This window comes from Myotis brandtii, unplaced genomic scaffold (genome assembly GCF_000412655.1).
Source record: "Myotis brandtii unplaced genomic scaffold, ASM41265v1 scaffold523, whole genome shotgun sequence".
NCBI classification, from domain to species: domain Eukaryota; kingdom Metazoa; phylum Chordata; class Mammalia; order Chiroptera; family Vespertilionidae; genus Myotis; species Myotis brandtii.
In genome coordinates, this window is record NW_005369902.1 from 1,958,775 (window position 1) to 1,975,697 (window position 16,923).

The window sequence follows — 16,923 nt, forward strand, 5'->3', positions numbered from 1 at the left end:
TGGGGGAACTGTAGGAACTGGTGGGGACAGCCAGAGCCAGGGGAGGGCAGTGCCCCTGGGGAAAGGGGGCATGGGGTGGAGGAGGTATGCTCCTCTAACAGAGACTTAGAGGTTCAGAGACTCATAGAGACAGAGAGGACAGAGATGGGGATAGAAAGAGTGACAGGAAGAGAGACTCAGAGAAAGCAAGAGAGATTGAGACAGAAAAAGATTCACAAAGAAGAGAGACAGATAGAAAGATGGAGTCCTGTTCTGTATGAGTCAGCTGGTTGGCAAGGGGGGGTGGGCTCGCACCGGGATGTGGCAGTGTGATGGTAAGTGCATCGTTGTGTTGCACGAGGGAGGTGTGCTGGTAATGCAGCACCAGCTCCTCCAGAGACCCGTACAGGTTGTAGGGCTCTGCAGAACCCAAGCCAGTGGCCATGCAGTAGATGACACAGTGCTTGGTATCACCCTCCGCCACCACAGAGCAGGCACAGCAGCCCCGCTGGCTGCTCTCACGGATGAGGAAGGTACCATCCCGCTAGCTGTTCAGCGTTTCCTCAGCCTGCGAGCGGTTGATCTTGCCCACATACCAGGTTCGTGCCTCCGGGTGGGGAGGTCATCCTCATCCTCCATCAGTGCATACTGGTCTTCAGGCTCATTTCTGATTCCCAACCACTCATTGATTTTCTTCTTCTGGGCGCCTTTCTGGGGGAGCCATACCAGGTACTGGTCTCGGATCTTGCGCAGCTGCATGAGGTCTGGCTTCAGACTATTCATGCGCTTATCGATCTCCCGGTTGTCCAAGGCCTGTGTCCGCAGCTCCTGTTCCAGCTTCCTACGGCTCTCATGGATCTTGGCGATGTGAGACTTGAGCCGTTCTGAGCTCAGCAGGATCCTCTGCATCTCTTTTTCATTGTCCTCACGCCCAAAGCGTTCCAGAAACTCCTTGCTGCACTTCTCTTGAGTCTGGCCCTGCTCTTGGAAAATCTTGGTGGTTTCAGTGAAGGCTTTGATTGCAGTGCTCTTCACCTGCAGTTCTTGGGAGGTGCATGCGTACTCCTCCTAGAGCTGGTCGTACTAGCGGCTCTTGTCCTCCTCTTCAAACCAAGGTAACAAACAAATAATTTCCGCCAGAAGTCACGTCCAAATACTGTGAGACTGAGGACTGTAGGGCTGACTGTGTAGATGCGCAATACAGTGGGGCCTTAACTTACGAGTTTAATTCGTTCCGTGACGGAGCTCATAACTCAAATTACTCATATGTCAAATCAATTGTGAACGAGTGAGACACGTGATGCTGGGCTGATGTGGCGTTCACTGTGACGTTCGCTGCGCCAACTAGCGGTGGGGTATCTGAAGCTGGCTCGTAACCCGAATTTTAGCTCACAACTCAAAGCAAAAAATTGGCCGAGAGACGGCTCGTATCTCGAAAAACTCATTAATCAGGACACTCGTAAGTCAAGGCCCCACTGTAACAGGTTCACATTCTAGCTAGCCCTAGGCGCCCAGGCGTCCTCCACAATCCCACAATCCTCTGGGCGCCCAGGCGTCCTCCACAATCCCACAATCCTCTGGGCGCCCAGGCGTCCTCCACCATCCCACAGTCCTCTAGGCGCCCAGGCGTCCTCCACAATCCTCTGGTCGCACACTTCCGGTTTTTCTAGCAGCTCCTCCTGTGGTGTTTCCTTCCGTCTCATTGCAATGTCCAGGGCCGCTAGTTGGAGAGGATTTTTCTGTTTTGGCGTTGATAGCTGTTTACTATTGGGAATCAGTGAAGTTTCGGGAGTCCTGCCGCTGCCGTGAACATGTCAGTCCCAAGCGCACTCATGAAACCACCACCCATTCAGTCCACTGCTGGCGCCGTCCTGGTTCGCAATGAGAAAGGTACTGTGCTGAGCCGTTTTCCAATCGGATCTTCCTCTTCCTTCCCCAGCACACTCCAAACCTACCCCAGGCCGACCACCCCAACCCCGCAGACCCTAAAACCTTCCCCCCTATTGCTGAGGGGCTCCCCTAACCACTCCCTGGGGAAGGTGGGGCAAGCCTGGGCGAGGGGCCATGGTGTTCTGGTCTCTGGTTGTTTTGGTCTTTTTATATACTATATAGAAGATACCCAGAATTGAAATGGCTGGATCATATGCTAGTTCTAGTTTTAATTTTTGGAGGTATCTTGACATGTGTGGCTGCACCAATTTACATTCCCACCAACAGTACATGAGGGTTCCCTTTTCTCCACATTCTTGCCAACACTTGTTATTTCTTACCTTTTTTATAATAGCTATTCTAACAGGTGTGAGTTGATATCTGATTATGGTTTTGATTTGCATTTTCCTGATAAGTAATGATGTTGAGCTTGTTTCCGTGTACCTGTTGGTCATTTGTCTTCTTTAGAAAAACATCTATTCAGAATTTCTTCCCATTTTTTATAATTGGATTGTTTGTGTTTTTGCTATTTAGTTGTATGACTCCTTTATATGTTTTGGTTTTTTAATTTTAAAAAATTCCAATTACATTTTATATTCACCATTATTTTGCTTTAGTTTCTGGTGTACAGCATAGTAGTTAGACAATCATATATTTTACAAAGTGTTCCCCCTGATATTTATATTTATACAACCCCTTATCAGATAGATGGTTGCAAATATATTCTCTCATTCCATAGGTTGCCTTTTTATTTTGTTGGTTTCCTTTGCTATGCAGATGCTTTTTTATTTTGATGTAGACCCACTTGTTTATGTTCTTTGTTGCTTCTTTTTGTGTCAGATTTAAAATATCATCGCCAAGACCTATGTCAAGGAACTTGCTGCCTATCTTTCCTTCTAGGAGTTTAATGGTTCCAGCTGTTTCAAGTCTTGAAACTATTTTTGAGTTAACTTTTTGTGTGGTGTAAAATAGTGGTCTAATTTCATTCGTAAACATGTGATTGTCTAGTTTACCCAACACCATTTGTTGAAGAGACTGTTTATTCCTCATTATATATTCTTGTCCATTAAATAAACAAAATATGTACACACAATGGCGTACTATCCAATAACAAAAATGAGCCAACTACTGATATGTGCTACCTCATGGAAGAACCTTAAAAGCATCACGCTAAAGAAGCTGTTATTGTCGTAATTAGCTAGTCAGCATTAATACAAGAAGAGAGCAAATGGAAGGCCAGACATGATAAACATGGTCATCTGCTCAGCTTCACCAGAAGCTACAGCCTCACGTTCCTGAGGGAACCACTGGTCCATTGCCTGCGCATCACTGGGGGAAGGGATTGAACAAAGGGGGAGATGGGCACATGTACAGTGAAGTCGGGGTGATGTAGGAAAGATGCTTGCCTGTTAGTCTAGCGGCTGGGGAAAAGGTCATTGGCTAGAAGGCTGGAGCCACTGCAAGCACATGAAATCTTGAAAGGCTAACATCCCCAAAGTGTTCCCTCTCTCTTGAGCTTTTGCTCGCTGTCACGCTCTCTTGCTCAGTGACCTGTACTCGCCCTGTGCCCTAGCCTGCCCTGTGGCCTCAAGCAGCGTAGTTGTCTTTTTTGAGGACCTCCAGCTAAAGTTTTTAAGGCAGTTAAGGGGAAGGTAAACAGCTCTTTCCTGCGTCTTGGGCCTTGAATGTCTTCAGCTGGAAATCCACATGCCAATAAAGCACATTTGGAGAGCCCATGTTCTTCTTCCCCTCACTAACAAGCCCCCGAAGAGCAAAATCAGCCTTTATGACTAATCTGAATAATTACTTAGGTAAATGGGTAGCCCAGTGTGCTCAACAAAATGATTCAGAAATCACTCATGTTCTTAGCATTCGTTCTGCCCTATTGTGTGAAGCTCCATGCTCATGAAGAAGAAAAGTTGGGGGTTTGGCCTGGGGATTAGGAAATGAATGGCAGTCCCCAGTTCTTTGCATTGTTTTGTCCAAACCATGGATCTCCTGTGTGTAACTATGCCTTGTTTGCCCAGGCGCTGGACAATCATGGGACAGTCCATAGCCCCCTCCACCCTGTGAAGCAATTACAGTTCTGTAAACAAGTGCTTACCTCATCCTGCAAGCTACTGTTTAAAGGAATGTTGGTGCCAAAGCCTTCTTTAAAGGGAAGCATCGAGAAATATCATAATTACCATGAAATTTCACAAATTAGATGTTGTTAAGTTAGAATTTGCCTAGCAATATTGAGCCACCGTTATAAATATGCATTTCTCATGACATTTTCTGGAATTTTATTTGAGCCCAGAAGGCTTCTGGCTAAAATAAAGTAGAAATGTCAAATGCAGGGAGCCCTCTACTCTGGACCAAGTTATATTTTATTACTCAGCTCACTCTTGGCTCCTAATAAAAGCCTGTAGCTTACTCTCATGACCTCTCCTTGTTCATTGGATAATCTTTTAAGTGCTATAAGCCAGAGAGAACATGCAGTTGGGAGTCCATGTCATAGCCAACACCCAGTTGGCAGAATTTGAACCTCTGTGTCTTTTTAAAAAATATTTTTATTGATTTCAGAGAGGAAGGTAGAGGGAGAGAGAGATAGAAACATCAATGATGAGAGAGAAATCATTGATTGGCTGCCTCCTGAATGCCCCCTACTGGAGATCGAGCCTGCAACCCAGGCATGTGCCCTTGACTAGAATCGAACCTGGGACCATTCAGTCTGTAGGCTGACGCTCTATCCACTGAGCCAAACCAGCAAGGGCTGAACCTGTATGTCTTAATGAACAAAGTAGCCTTGTCAATATGTTGTCTTTGGCCTACCTAAATATGTGCATTAAAAAAGCTTTTTACTTTAAAATACAACAAATACACTAAACCAAAATAAATGTTTAGCTTGAAGACATTGTTATAAGATAAATACCTTCATAATACCACCCAGGTCAAGAAATAGAATTTTGCCAATTACCCCAAACGTCCTTTCCTATTCCCCTTTCTAGTCACAACCTCCCTCTCCCCAAAGTAATTATATTCTTACTTTTGTAGTGTTGACAAAAGAACATCCAGCCTAAGAAAAGGTCATATAGTAATAGTTAATTTGAGCCAAACTGATGACAATTGCTGGGAATCAAATTCTCAAGGGAATGAGAAGTACTCCGGAGAATGGCAGTTTTATGGCTTATTTTATATGTTACAATCAAAGAAGGAGACATAAGAGGGGTTACATGAAATCCATTTGCTATAGTTTAAGGAAACAGGAGAAAGCAAAGTGGAAAATCTCTGAGATTGGATAAAAAGTAAAGCAGAAAGATGCATACTTTTTTTACATTGGTGGGTATAGAATAGTTAACATTTGCAGCACATAGAAGTAGTATTTGGGCAACAAGATAATAATGAGGGGTTTTGTGGTCTCTTGCTCTGGTGAAAGGTTGTTTGAAAAGGGGTTTGAAAAAAGGGGTTACTCTAACATTCCACAGGTAGGTTATTTTAGATGCAAAAAGAAAATAAATACTCTCACTTAAGGTAAAGATTGACCTTTTCCAGGGAAGCTATGGACCTAGGATATGACTAACCACCACGAGTTGGTTTTAGTTAGGAATTTTTACGTTCAGACCATCCTATGTGGTTACTTTAGGTCTGAGTTTGTAAGGCCCCACCATGCAGGCCTCTCCTGAGCTTGTCAGGTTTAGTTTGTAGCCCCTTTTTCATCCACAATAGTGAACAATTCTTTGTGTTTTCTGTACAGTTTTATCCCTCAAGAGTGCATTCCTAGTGACTATAGTCTTGCCCATCTAAAAAAGTTGCCATGCATTTTGCCCTAGCTGGTTTGGCTCAGTGGATGGAGCATTGGCTTGCGGACTGAAGGGTCCCCGGTTTGATTTCGGTCAAGGGCACATGCCTGGGTTTCGGGCTCGACCTCCAGTAGGGGGCATTGCAGGAGGCAGCCGATTGATGATTCTCTCTCATCATTGATGTTTCTATCTCTCTCTCCCTCTCCCTTCCTCTCTTAAATCAATAAAAAATAATATAAAAGAATATAAAATAAAATAAAATAGTTGCCATGCATTTTAAGACACTTCAGGTTGTTCTCCATCCCTTTCTTTCTCTTACAATGTATCTGTTGAAGAATCTGCATCATTTCACCTAAATTTCCTACTGTCTGGGTTTTGCTGATTGCTCAATTGTGATACTGGTCAACAAGTTCTGCTGTCTCCTGTATTTCCTGCAAATGTGTTATCAGTGGGGTGCCTTCTGTGTCCCATGTGTTACTGGTGGACGTGGAGCTCTAGGGGTGCCCCAGGAACAAGAATTTCCCGAGTTCCACACAGGAGGACGAGGTAGCATGGAAAGGTTTATTGATGAGGTAACATTAAAAATGTTCCCCTCCAAGATCCCAGATCCCTTCGTCTCGCCATGGAAAAAGTCCCATCTTATTTTCAGCAGAGTCTTTGCTCCATATTAAAACACAGTCCAGCCCAGCATCTGGCTAACTTAGCTTGTGTTCCCAGCTGCAGGCTATTGCTTGTGGGGCCTGTATGGCCATGGGCCATGCAGCGTCTAGAGCAGCCGTGGGCAAACTACGACCCGCGGGCCGGATCCGGCCCGTTTGAAATGAATAAAACTAAAAAAAAAAAAAGACCGTACCCTTTTATGTAATGATGTTTACTTTGAATTTATATTAGTTCACACAAACTAATCATTCATGCTTTTGTTCCGGCCCTCTGGTCCAGTTTAAGAACCCATTGTGGCCCTTGAGTCAAAAAGTTTGCCCACCCCTGGTCTAGAGCCACATGGCTATGGAGGAAGCACGGGTGAGTGCGGGTCACAGAGCCAGTGAGAAACAGGAGCGCAAGCAAGCAAGCAAGAGCAGACCAAGCAAGAGAGCAAGAACTCTTTGTTTCTGGGTTACAATTAGGAGTTTAACCAATTAAACCTTCGGGATTTCATGCACTTGCAGTGGTTTGCTCTCCTAGCCAGTGATCATTGTTCCTCAGGCTAGACTGATAGCAAGCACCTTACCTACGTCACCCCAACTTCACTGTGCATGCATCCATATCCCCTTTGTTTGATCCTTTTCCCCAGTGATCTGCAGGGAATGGACCGCTGGTTTCCTGGGGAGTGCAAAGTTGCAGCTTCCTGGTGAAGCTGCCCAGGTGACCATGCTTATAATGTCTGGCCTCCCCCTTGCTTTCTTCCTATTGGAATCATTATTAATTCCAATGGGTTAAATCTGAAAAGAAAGAAACATCAATTGAGCTATCAGAAAAAAGTGTATGTAAACATTTTGGGGGGGGACACCATTTATATATTTATAAATCTATATTTACTTTTATAAATAAATCTATTTTATTTTTAAATATAGATTTATAAAAATAAAAAGCATATACTTATTATAATAAATATAATATATAATAAAATAAATATAGATTTATAAATATATAAATATGATTATGAACACAGTATTTAAACATACGTGGTGGGTTTTAACCCATTTTAATTATTATTCTTATTAAAGTTCAAATGGCCTCATCTTTGGCCAGTGGGAGCTCCTTAAGTTGGCTCCTGTACCCTTTGACATGATTCTAGTGTTCTCTGATAACCTCTTTGCTATCTAGTGTGACAAAATATTCCAGACTTACCTTGTACTCTTCCAGCCTCAGATCTGAAATCTGACATTTCTCAGGAAGCCCTGATTCCTTCTGGTGGGAAATGGTATTTCAAGACCACAATCTGTGAACCAGGGATGCTTATTGCTCCTGGTGTGGTCATTGTCCAGGCCTTTTCAGTGGACAGAGCTAGAAAATACATGTACTGTACAGGTACTGATATGTTCTCTTTTTTGACACATAATTTTATGAGTTTTAGGTGTACAACATAGTGATTAGATATGTATATACAGTACTAAGTGATCACCATGAGTCTAGTACCCATCTAATACCATGCATAGTTATTACAAGGTTATTTTTCAGTTTTAAGTCATTTTTATTTTTCAATTACAGTTAACATATATTAGTTTCAGGTGTACAGATACTGATACTTTCCATTCAAATTCAGAACTATTACTTAATCTCCTGTTATATCTGTGTCTCCTTCCTTCCAAACTGAGAATGCAGGAGATAATAAGATTAGAAATTCCCAGGATCAGTCATTTGCTTTGTCTCACATTACTCACTCCACAGTCTCAGAAAAATGATGCAAATACTCTTTTCATTACTGAAAATAATTAGAAAAATATATCTGCATATGTTCTCATTGTCCCCTAAATTTCTATAGTTGCCCTATGAACTATATTTTCAGATCACCTAGTGATTGCTTACTATGTGCTCTCCCTTTTAACCCTATTCAGTCTTAATTTTATAAGTAGCTAGTATTTAATGCTCACTATCAGTCCTCAATATCCATGTCTCTTTGGTGATTTTGCTTATCTAAAGCTTATCTACCAAATCCCTCAAGAAGAACTCATAGGAATAATATTCCTTGAGTTTGTGCATGTTGATAATAGTTACCTGTGCTCTTTGTACATGAAAGTCCCTTTTCCTGAATATAAAACTCTTGAATTATATTTTCTTTACTTAAGTATCTTAAAATGTCATTTCATTTTCTTCTAGCTTAAAGTATTATTGTCAGAAAGTCTGATGGTAACCTAATTTTTCTTTCCCTTGTAAGCTATTTCCTCTTTTTGGCTAGACACCTAAATAATTTTCTTCTGCTTTAAAAAAATCTTTTTTTCTTCTTAAAGTACAGTAATTTTACCAGACTATGTGTTGCTGTTCAGGCTCAATTTTTTAGGTACACTCTGTATACTTGTGTTCTTTCAATATGTAGGTTCAGATCTTTTATTATTATTTCAGGAATGTTTCCTTAAATTATAATTTCTAGCATCAGCTCTGTAGCCTTACTTTGGTTTTCTTTTTCAGGGACCCATATTGCTACATATAAGATATTCCATGCTTCTACTCAATATTTTATCTTTCTCTCAGATTCCTTTTCTCTCTCTCTCTCTTCACTTCTTTTTTATTCTTAAAAATGTTCTCCTTTTAACCTTCTGTTATTAAGGCATTATTTATTATATTTAGTGTTCCTTGCAGTTTTAATCTTTATTTTTTGAAGTAACTTTTTTCCCTTCTAATTTCTTCCTGTGAGTTGTCATATAATTTCTGAAGTTTTATTATTATTATCATTTATGATGATGATATCATTTAATGTCTTTTAGCTCATTTTGGTTACATCATTTTAGTTCACTAGGTCACAGTCTTGAGGGTATATCTTTCTGGCATACTTTCACTGTCTATAAAGAATTTATTCTGTACCTTATTCTCTTTATTCTTATAATAATTTGTGTGGGTTTTTCTCAATGTTTTTATGACGTTTATTTTTATGTGCATACAATTTTCCTGAACTTTGCAAAGGAAGCCTAGTTCAGGGTAGTTTTTCCAACTTCACAGAGCTTCTTCTTTGGTTGTTTTGGGGTAGTATTTAAAATATAGTAGCTCATCTTCTGAGATTTCCTGGCTCTCTTCCCCTATCCATTTTTTTAGGGACCTCTTTCTTTTTGAGCCTATGATTCAGATTCTACTTAATTGTGATCCCAAACCAGCAGTATGGGGACCCTGGGTTGGGGAAGCCTGTACTGGTCATTTTGAGTGTTTATAGGGTTTGGACCCCTCCATTCCTTCAAACTTTGCCACAGATCCCTTGTACTCATCCACTAGTGGACTAGAAAGAACCTTTCCAGTTTTAGCTGCTGTTTTCAAATTGTCTCCCACCCCATGACTTCGTGCAGGAAATATTTCACAACACAAGTCCAGGTGACTATGAAGATACGTTTATTAAAGCTGGGGACAGCAAAACAGGGAAGGGATTAGGCATAGAAGAAACAATAGGAGAGCCTAGGCTGGGCTGCTTTAGCTCACTTGGAAGCCAGAGAAAATGTGGGCCTTGGGGACAGGTTCAGGGGGTCAGCCTGGGATGGGTTGCCGCTGCCCATTGCTCCCCTGGTTGCAAGTCTCATGGGGTCCCTTAGAGTTTAGAAGATGCACACCTTGGGGGTGGGGGAAGGGAGTGGCATAGATGTGCTCCCCAGAAGGAGAGCAAGTGTGGGTCCTTTGTTTTGAAGGGTTTTATCTCTCTCTTGAAGGAGGGAATATAGGGGAGGTTTCAGCAGAATATTCATCAGTTTCCCAGGGCCGTGGTCACTACTGGTAGGTCAGTGCCAGGGCAGGGGGTCCTTAGTCATTGAAGCTGGCCTGGCATCACCCACCTGGTTTTGCTGCTTTCCTGGGTCTGGAGCTGAAATACAACTGAGGCCTAGATGTTATCTCTAGGGAGGTGAGCTTCTGTATCTGCTGTAAATCGCTCAGCCAGTTTGTTCAGCTGTCTGTCTCAGTTTCCCTGTTCCACTTGTTCTGGTTTACTGGCCTGTCTCAACAGGTGCTCAGACAAATATAAATGCTTCTCAAATCATATATATCACACAGGGATGTGCAGGCCGTACTGGTGCCCATTCATAAGAGGGTCACAAGAGACCAGTCAACTCACCCTGACAGGCAGAGCTGAGACATGCAGAGCAGAGAGAGGCTGGGGAGCTCGCAGCGTCCAACAATCCCATTAGCATCTTTCACCTGCTATAATCATTTTAATTATTTTATTGCAGATTTCATCAGAGAGATAACATGAGGGAGAGCAAAAAGCAAAGAGACAGCCGGGCCTCCTGAGTTATTGTTCAGAGATGGGAACAATGTCCCATTAGCCATGGCAATTCGAGGACATATAAAGGTTTTCAGAATCAGTTGTCATCGTTGCTCATAAGTTTCAAAGATCACATTCAGAGGCAGAAACGTGGTCTGGATAGGAAACAATGGCAAGTGGGAGGAAGCAGGAGGGCTGTTCATCCGTGGAGAGCCGGGTGTCCTGCACACCTTCATCCTCAAGGTGCAGAGCTGCAGGGGCCATTCATAGGTCAAAGCTATTGTCTGTAGAAAGTGGATTTGCCTGCCTGGCACTGGGCTCCCTTCTCCCATCAGCTAAGGCCACTTATTTCCTTCTATAGGCTTGTGCTTTTAGAGAAATTCAGGGACTCCATGGTCAGAGACTGTGAACACTAACTCAACCTAACTATACCCACAGAGACCCTGGGCTGCTCTGATCCACAAACTGAGCTTTGGCTTTCACCCAGAATAGAAGCCTCAGCGTAAACCAAGTTCCAACTCTGAAAACTGAGGCCATACCCGGAACCTAAGTCCTGCTATATTGACACTCTACCCAACTCTCTAGTCCAAGCATGTCAAACTCGCTTCCTGTCATCCACTCTGCTTCCTGCTCACTGCATTCAGGCCGCACAGGTTACCTTCAGCGCCTAAAACATACCATTCTGTTCCCCTCCCCAGGGCCTTTGCACAAACTCTTCCTCCAAGTCTGACTCAGGTAACTCAAACTGACCCTTCAGGAATTGGTTCCCAGTCTCTTCCTCAGAGGCCTTCCCTGATCCCGCAGCCCTGTCCTTCCCCTGTGGTCATTCACTTCAGTGTGTGCCAGTGCACTCATGTGCCCAATGACTTCTTTACTTCCTCTAGACGGGCAGCTTCATGGGGGCAGAGACCATGTATTGTTCTCTGCTGCCTGGCCCTCAGCACCGAACAGAACACTTGGCATACACTAGGTGCTCTCTAGGTGCTTGCTGAATAACTGTGAATAGAAAACCAAGGCCCAGAGACATGCCCTAGGCAGGTAGCAGGATTCCTCCTGGGATCCTGATGGCAGAAGTACTCAATTCAGAATCCCACCCCACACCTCGAGTCCATCCTGTCCCTGGAATCCCATCCTGTCGAATTGTGTGCACCACCTGCTCTACAGCTGGCTCCAAGGGCTCCCCACCAATGGAACAGTCAGGTTTCTGTGGCAGTCAAAGGGTTACCATGTGATGGTAGCTTTTGGCTGGGCTCTTGTGCTGTGCTGGAAGGAAACAGCTCTTATCAAGGTAGCCCTGATATTTCCACCACAGGCCTTCTCATTCTGAGCTTCCCTGTCTCTTGAAACAGCCTTGTGAGTTTCCACTTGGCCTTTGGGGATGCTGCCAGCAGCCTGTCTGCAAAGCGAAGTGCCCTGGATGTAATTCTTCATGATCCCCAAACCACTGGGCTATTTGTTCCTGTGACATGTGTTCTTGCTGCTCTCAGAGGGTGTCGGGCAGAAGTGAGGGGCAGCTCAGCGACAGCTTACACGAGCCTCACTGCCCCGTGCGCGGGCAGCTGCTCGGCGCTGCTGGGTGGCAGGTGGAGGGGCTGGGGACAGGTGAAGAGCAGAAGGGCAGTCAGAGCCCTTACCTTTGATTAACTCCCTCCAGTTCCCCAAATCACCAATATTGGTGCCACCCCTGGCCCTATAGGGAGGCCGGGGTCTAATTCCTCTACCCAACAGAATATGCCCACCTTTCTTGCTGCTGCAGAACCTGCCAGCAGATCTCCGTGAAGGCCCGGGTGGAAGTGCAGGCTGCTCTGCACCCGGCAGACCCAGGAAACAAACACATTTCCACTTGGGCCTCATGGCAAAGCTCAGAAGAAAGTACTAGCCACCCACCTCAGCACTCACACACACACATGCACACTCACACACACATACACACACAGGCACACACACGCTCACATACACACTCACACCCATACCCTCATACACACTCATACACAGACACACTCTCTCACACACACACACACTCATATACACACACTCTCTCACACACTCACACCCAAACACACTCACATACACACTCATACACACATATACACACACACACACACACACATTCAGGCTCACTCGTGATTACCTTCACCCTGAACAGCTCTCACCCACCCTGGGAGGGGACTGTGTTGCCTGATTAGTCCCCAGGAACCTCACCAGCACACTATATAGGCTCACGTTCTAGTCCAGGCAGCTCCCACATGCCCTGAACGTTGGCCTATCCCCTCGGTGGTAGGTTATTTACAATTGTAGGATACTTACGATTCTCCGCCACCCCTTCTGTCTGATCAGCCTTCCCTGTCCTCCATCAGGGTCCAAATCCTACTCATCCTTCCGTCTCCAATTCTCCATGAAGCCCCCTCGTTCTTGCAAATGGAAATGAACTTCTCTATTCTGACCACCCACACACTTTGGCTCCCCCTCCTCCATGACTCTTGAAACCAACTTTCTGTTTCCTAAACATGCTCTTTTTGCACATATCTTAGCAGTTCTTTCCCCCAACGATTGTATACATTTATCTGATATGCAGCTGCCTGTCTGTACTCTCCAGACCCAACGTGCACTGATAGAAAGATCACTGGTTTTGATGTCTGACAGACTGAGTCAGTTCCCTCTTTGTTCTCCCCGTCCTCCCTTCCTTCCATTGTATTTCTGAAGCCTTCCATGTGCCAGGTCCCATGCTTCACCCAGCAAGGCGATGTGCAAAGACACGCAGCCTCCGAGCTGATGGGTTTACAGGCTAGAGTGCTAATCCCCAACCTCTTAATTGCTTAATGTCTAAGAGCCTCAGTTTCCTTATCTACAATATTGAGTTTTATAATAACCATCTCCCAGGTGTGTTGTACTAATTAAGTGGAGTCATGTACATAAAACATCTAACACTAAATACATGCTCAGTGAGTGTGCATTTCTTCTCCTTGTTCCTCCTGCAGAGAGGACTCTCCAACATAATAGAGATTCAAGGGTGTTTGTTGAAAAAAGATAGAAAAGGGATGAGGAGGAAGGAAAGGAGGGAGGGAAAGATGAGCGCTCATCTGGGCACTGTCTCGGGCTGTCAGCACTCACCTGTCCCTTGTACTTTCCTGTGTGCACTTTCAAAGGGGGTGCCGCCTGGGACAGCCAGCTCCAGGTAAGGACCCCAGGGTCCCTAGTCCTTTTCAGGTTATCCCGTGTGCAGTCCCAGCCACAGAGCCAGGGCTAGGTGCCCTCCCCAGGGATCGTGACACATTTAAAAAAGAAAACAACTTCCAGTGGTTTTCAGGGTCCCCGAAAGCGATTGCTCCCAGGATTCCCACTGAACTTCTGCCCTTCATATTTATGACCCCCTCGCTTCTCTGCGTCCTGGCTTTCCAGACAGCGGTGCAGACAAAAGGACCATTTGTAACAGCTTTTCTGACGGCTGGACATTATTTAATTACAACTTCTGGCAGCCACACAGTGGGCTGGAGGTTATTTAAAGTTCCATCTGGCAGGAGGAGGAATGGGTCACTCACAACCTCAGGGGGCAGCGGTGTAGGGAGCAGCCACGGCAGACTCTTGGGTCCCTTGCTCCAAAGTGGCATCTCTCAGAGCCCTGGCCTCTGTGGGAAAAGGTGGAGATGAGGTCAGTGCCCCAAGGCATATCCGGGGGGAAGGGTATTGCCAAACCAGCAGCACCAAACTGAACAGAATTGTCATTTATCCAGATGAGCCACCCATATCTTACAGAGCAAGCAATTGAGGCACAGAGAGGAGAAAGGACTTGTCCAAAGCCACATTATAACTGGTGCAATTCTGGGGAAGTCATTTAAGTTTCTTGGGCCTTATGGCTGCCCTTGTATGAGCAAAACCTACCCTGCTTAGTTTCCCCGAGTAGCAGCTGCATACCTGTCAGTGTCATCTTGAAGGGCTGACTGTGGCATGTGTTACTCTAGGTGTGAACAGGAGTGTAATCATGGATGCTAGCATTTGGTCATCTGGTCAACCCCCAGGGAGTCATTGGTTTTCCATTTAGCTGCTACAGCCACAATCTAGGTAGGAGATAGGTCTCCCCCACAATGGAGCAGGGGCTAAGGAAGGCAAGTCTACCATAGATTGCTATACCCTGGGGAAGGAGGGGCAAAAGGCCAAGTATGAATACAAATAGTAATACCTCCATGGATTGAAGGCTATTAATCCATGATGAGTAACATGTTGCCCTTTTGGTATTTCCATGAACTATATGCGATTTGCATGATTTTACAGATGACAAATGGAAGCTCAGAAAAACTAATTACACCCTAAAACTGCCTAGCCACTAATGGACCAGGACTCAACCCTAATTCTGTCTGATTTCGGAGCTTACGTACGACGATCTTTCCATCTAACCCCAGTGAGCATTTGAAACATACTAAGGGCCAGGCCTCACTGCAGAGCAATGAAATCACAATCTCTTAAGGTTGAGCACTGGAATCAGTGTTTTTGAGATGAACCTAGTGTGTAGCCATGCTTAGGAGCTGGGACTGCCCCAGGCTGGTGAGAGCCCCCGCCAGTGTGAGATCAGAGGTGACCCCTCCCACTGGCACCTCCCCACTGCTGCTGACTCATCCCACTTGGTCATGGCAGCCTGCTGCTTGGTGGCCAGGGTTGAGCACCACCCTGCTGACATCTGTGGCTCTCCCGGTTGCCCTGTGGACATCACCCTCCTGCCTGTAGTCTCAGCTCCTACCTGAGCACCACGCTGCTGACATCTGTTGATCCTGTGGCTCTCCCGGTTGCCCCGTGGACATCACCCTCCTGCCTGTAGTCTCAGCTCCTACCACTGTCATCAGGTCTACCAACGGGAACCAGTCTGCTAATATCCACAGCCCTCAGCAGCAGCCGGTATCATCCTTGTTGATTGAGTTCCTCTGGGGTGGAGATGAGCAGGGCATGCTCTGGAGATCTGCACCGATGGAAGGGAAGGGAGGTCCGGAGTCAGTCCTTCAGTGCTGAAGGGGGCCTGGGTGGCACGTCACAGCACCCACGTCCACCCTTAGCAGTGGGGAGGATTTGTGTGGGGGCTGAGGAAGGATCCTCCTCCCCAGAGAAATAGAATGACTTTATTGGAGCTCAGCCTTGAACAAGGCTTTCATTTACCTCGTTCTACAACAGCATTACAACCTCCTGCCCCCCTGGGAGCTTTGCGCAATTCCCCTCAGGGGCTCAGCTAAAAACCACTTAAGGGACTTGGTGGATCAGCGCTCCCAGTTGGCCTTCAGCAAAAGTTTGCAGCAGTGGGGCTGGCACTCCACCCTCTCTCTCCCAAAGTGGAGCTCTGGGACGACAGGAGCAGCTTCTCCTCTCCACCTGGTGTTCCCAGTGCCTGGGAGTCAGTGACCAGTTCCACCTCGGGAACCAAGACAGAGTTTCCTGCCTTCACAAGGCTCACAGGGAAACGGGGGAAATAAAAACAGAAACTTGCGATGAAATTGGCCTATTGCCATTGCAATGGCATGTGTGGGGGAGCAGCTCTGGCATGTGTGAGGAAGTGGTTATCTGTCTGGAGGCAGGGCTGATATGATGGGGAAGAACATTCAGGGAGATGTCTGAGCCAAGGCTGAGGCCCCGAACCTGCAGTGTTAACAAGCAGTAGGTACTCCCATAGCCTCCCTGGGTGTTGCAGAGCTGGGTCGGGGGACTCAGGAGAGGAAAGATAGACAAGGGCAGATAATGGAGTCCCTCGACCCATGCAAAGGAACTTGGCCCTTCCCAGAAGGCAAAGGCCTCCCCACTGAGAAGCTGTCTTCAGCACGGTGGTGAGATTTTTTAATGTCTGACATGATAAAAGGGTGTCTCTGTCCTGTTTTCCCCTAACCCATCCTCCATTCCCCAGCCCCATCATCCACTCACAAAACAAGCCTCGCTTTTGCCTCCTGCTGCTCCGATTTCTCTTTGTCCGCCTCAGATTGGGCATCGATAATAAACCCACCTGCTGCACCGATTCTCCCCTCACTTCTGACATTGACGGCTGCCGGGGCCTCTTCACTGACTCACAGGCAGGGGGACTGCCACACTGGAGGGTCCCTGCCCCACTTTGAGGAGAAAGGCTTTGACCTCTGTAGAGAGGAAGTGACTTGCCCGAGTGCACACAAGTCATCCAGGACCTGATGGGACCAGCCCGGTTCTTCTTTTTCACATATCAGATCAGCTCATTCTGCTCCTGCTCCAGGAAGAAAAGTCAATCCCAGACAAGACTGTGCAGTTGGGAATTGGTCTTCTAAGCCCTCCTGAAATCTCTTCGGATGCTGTCTATTCCTTTCTTAACCACCCCCCCCGCTCCCCCCCCCACCA

At 45.8% G+C, this 16,923-nt stretch overlaps 1 protein-coding gene and 1 pseudogene across 1 annotated transcript in view; one reads left to right on the plus strand and one right to left on the minus strand.

Moving 5' to 3' along the window:
* The window catches only part of LOC102263346, a 98,948-nt pseudogene extending 97,266 nt beyond the window's left edge, over window positions 1–1,682 (minus strand).
* The window catches only part of ASIC2 (acid sensing (proton gated) ion channel 2), an 845,339-nt gene that overhangs the window by 519,432 nt on the left and 308,984 nt on the right, over window positions 1–16,923 (plus strand). The window lies entirely within an intron of this gene.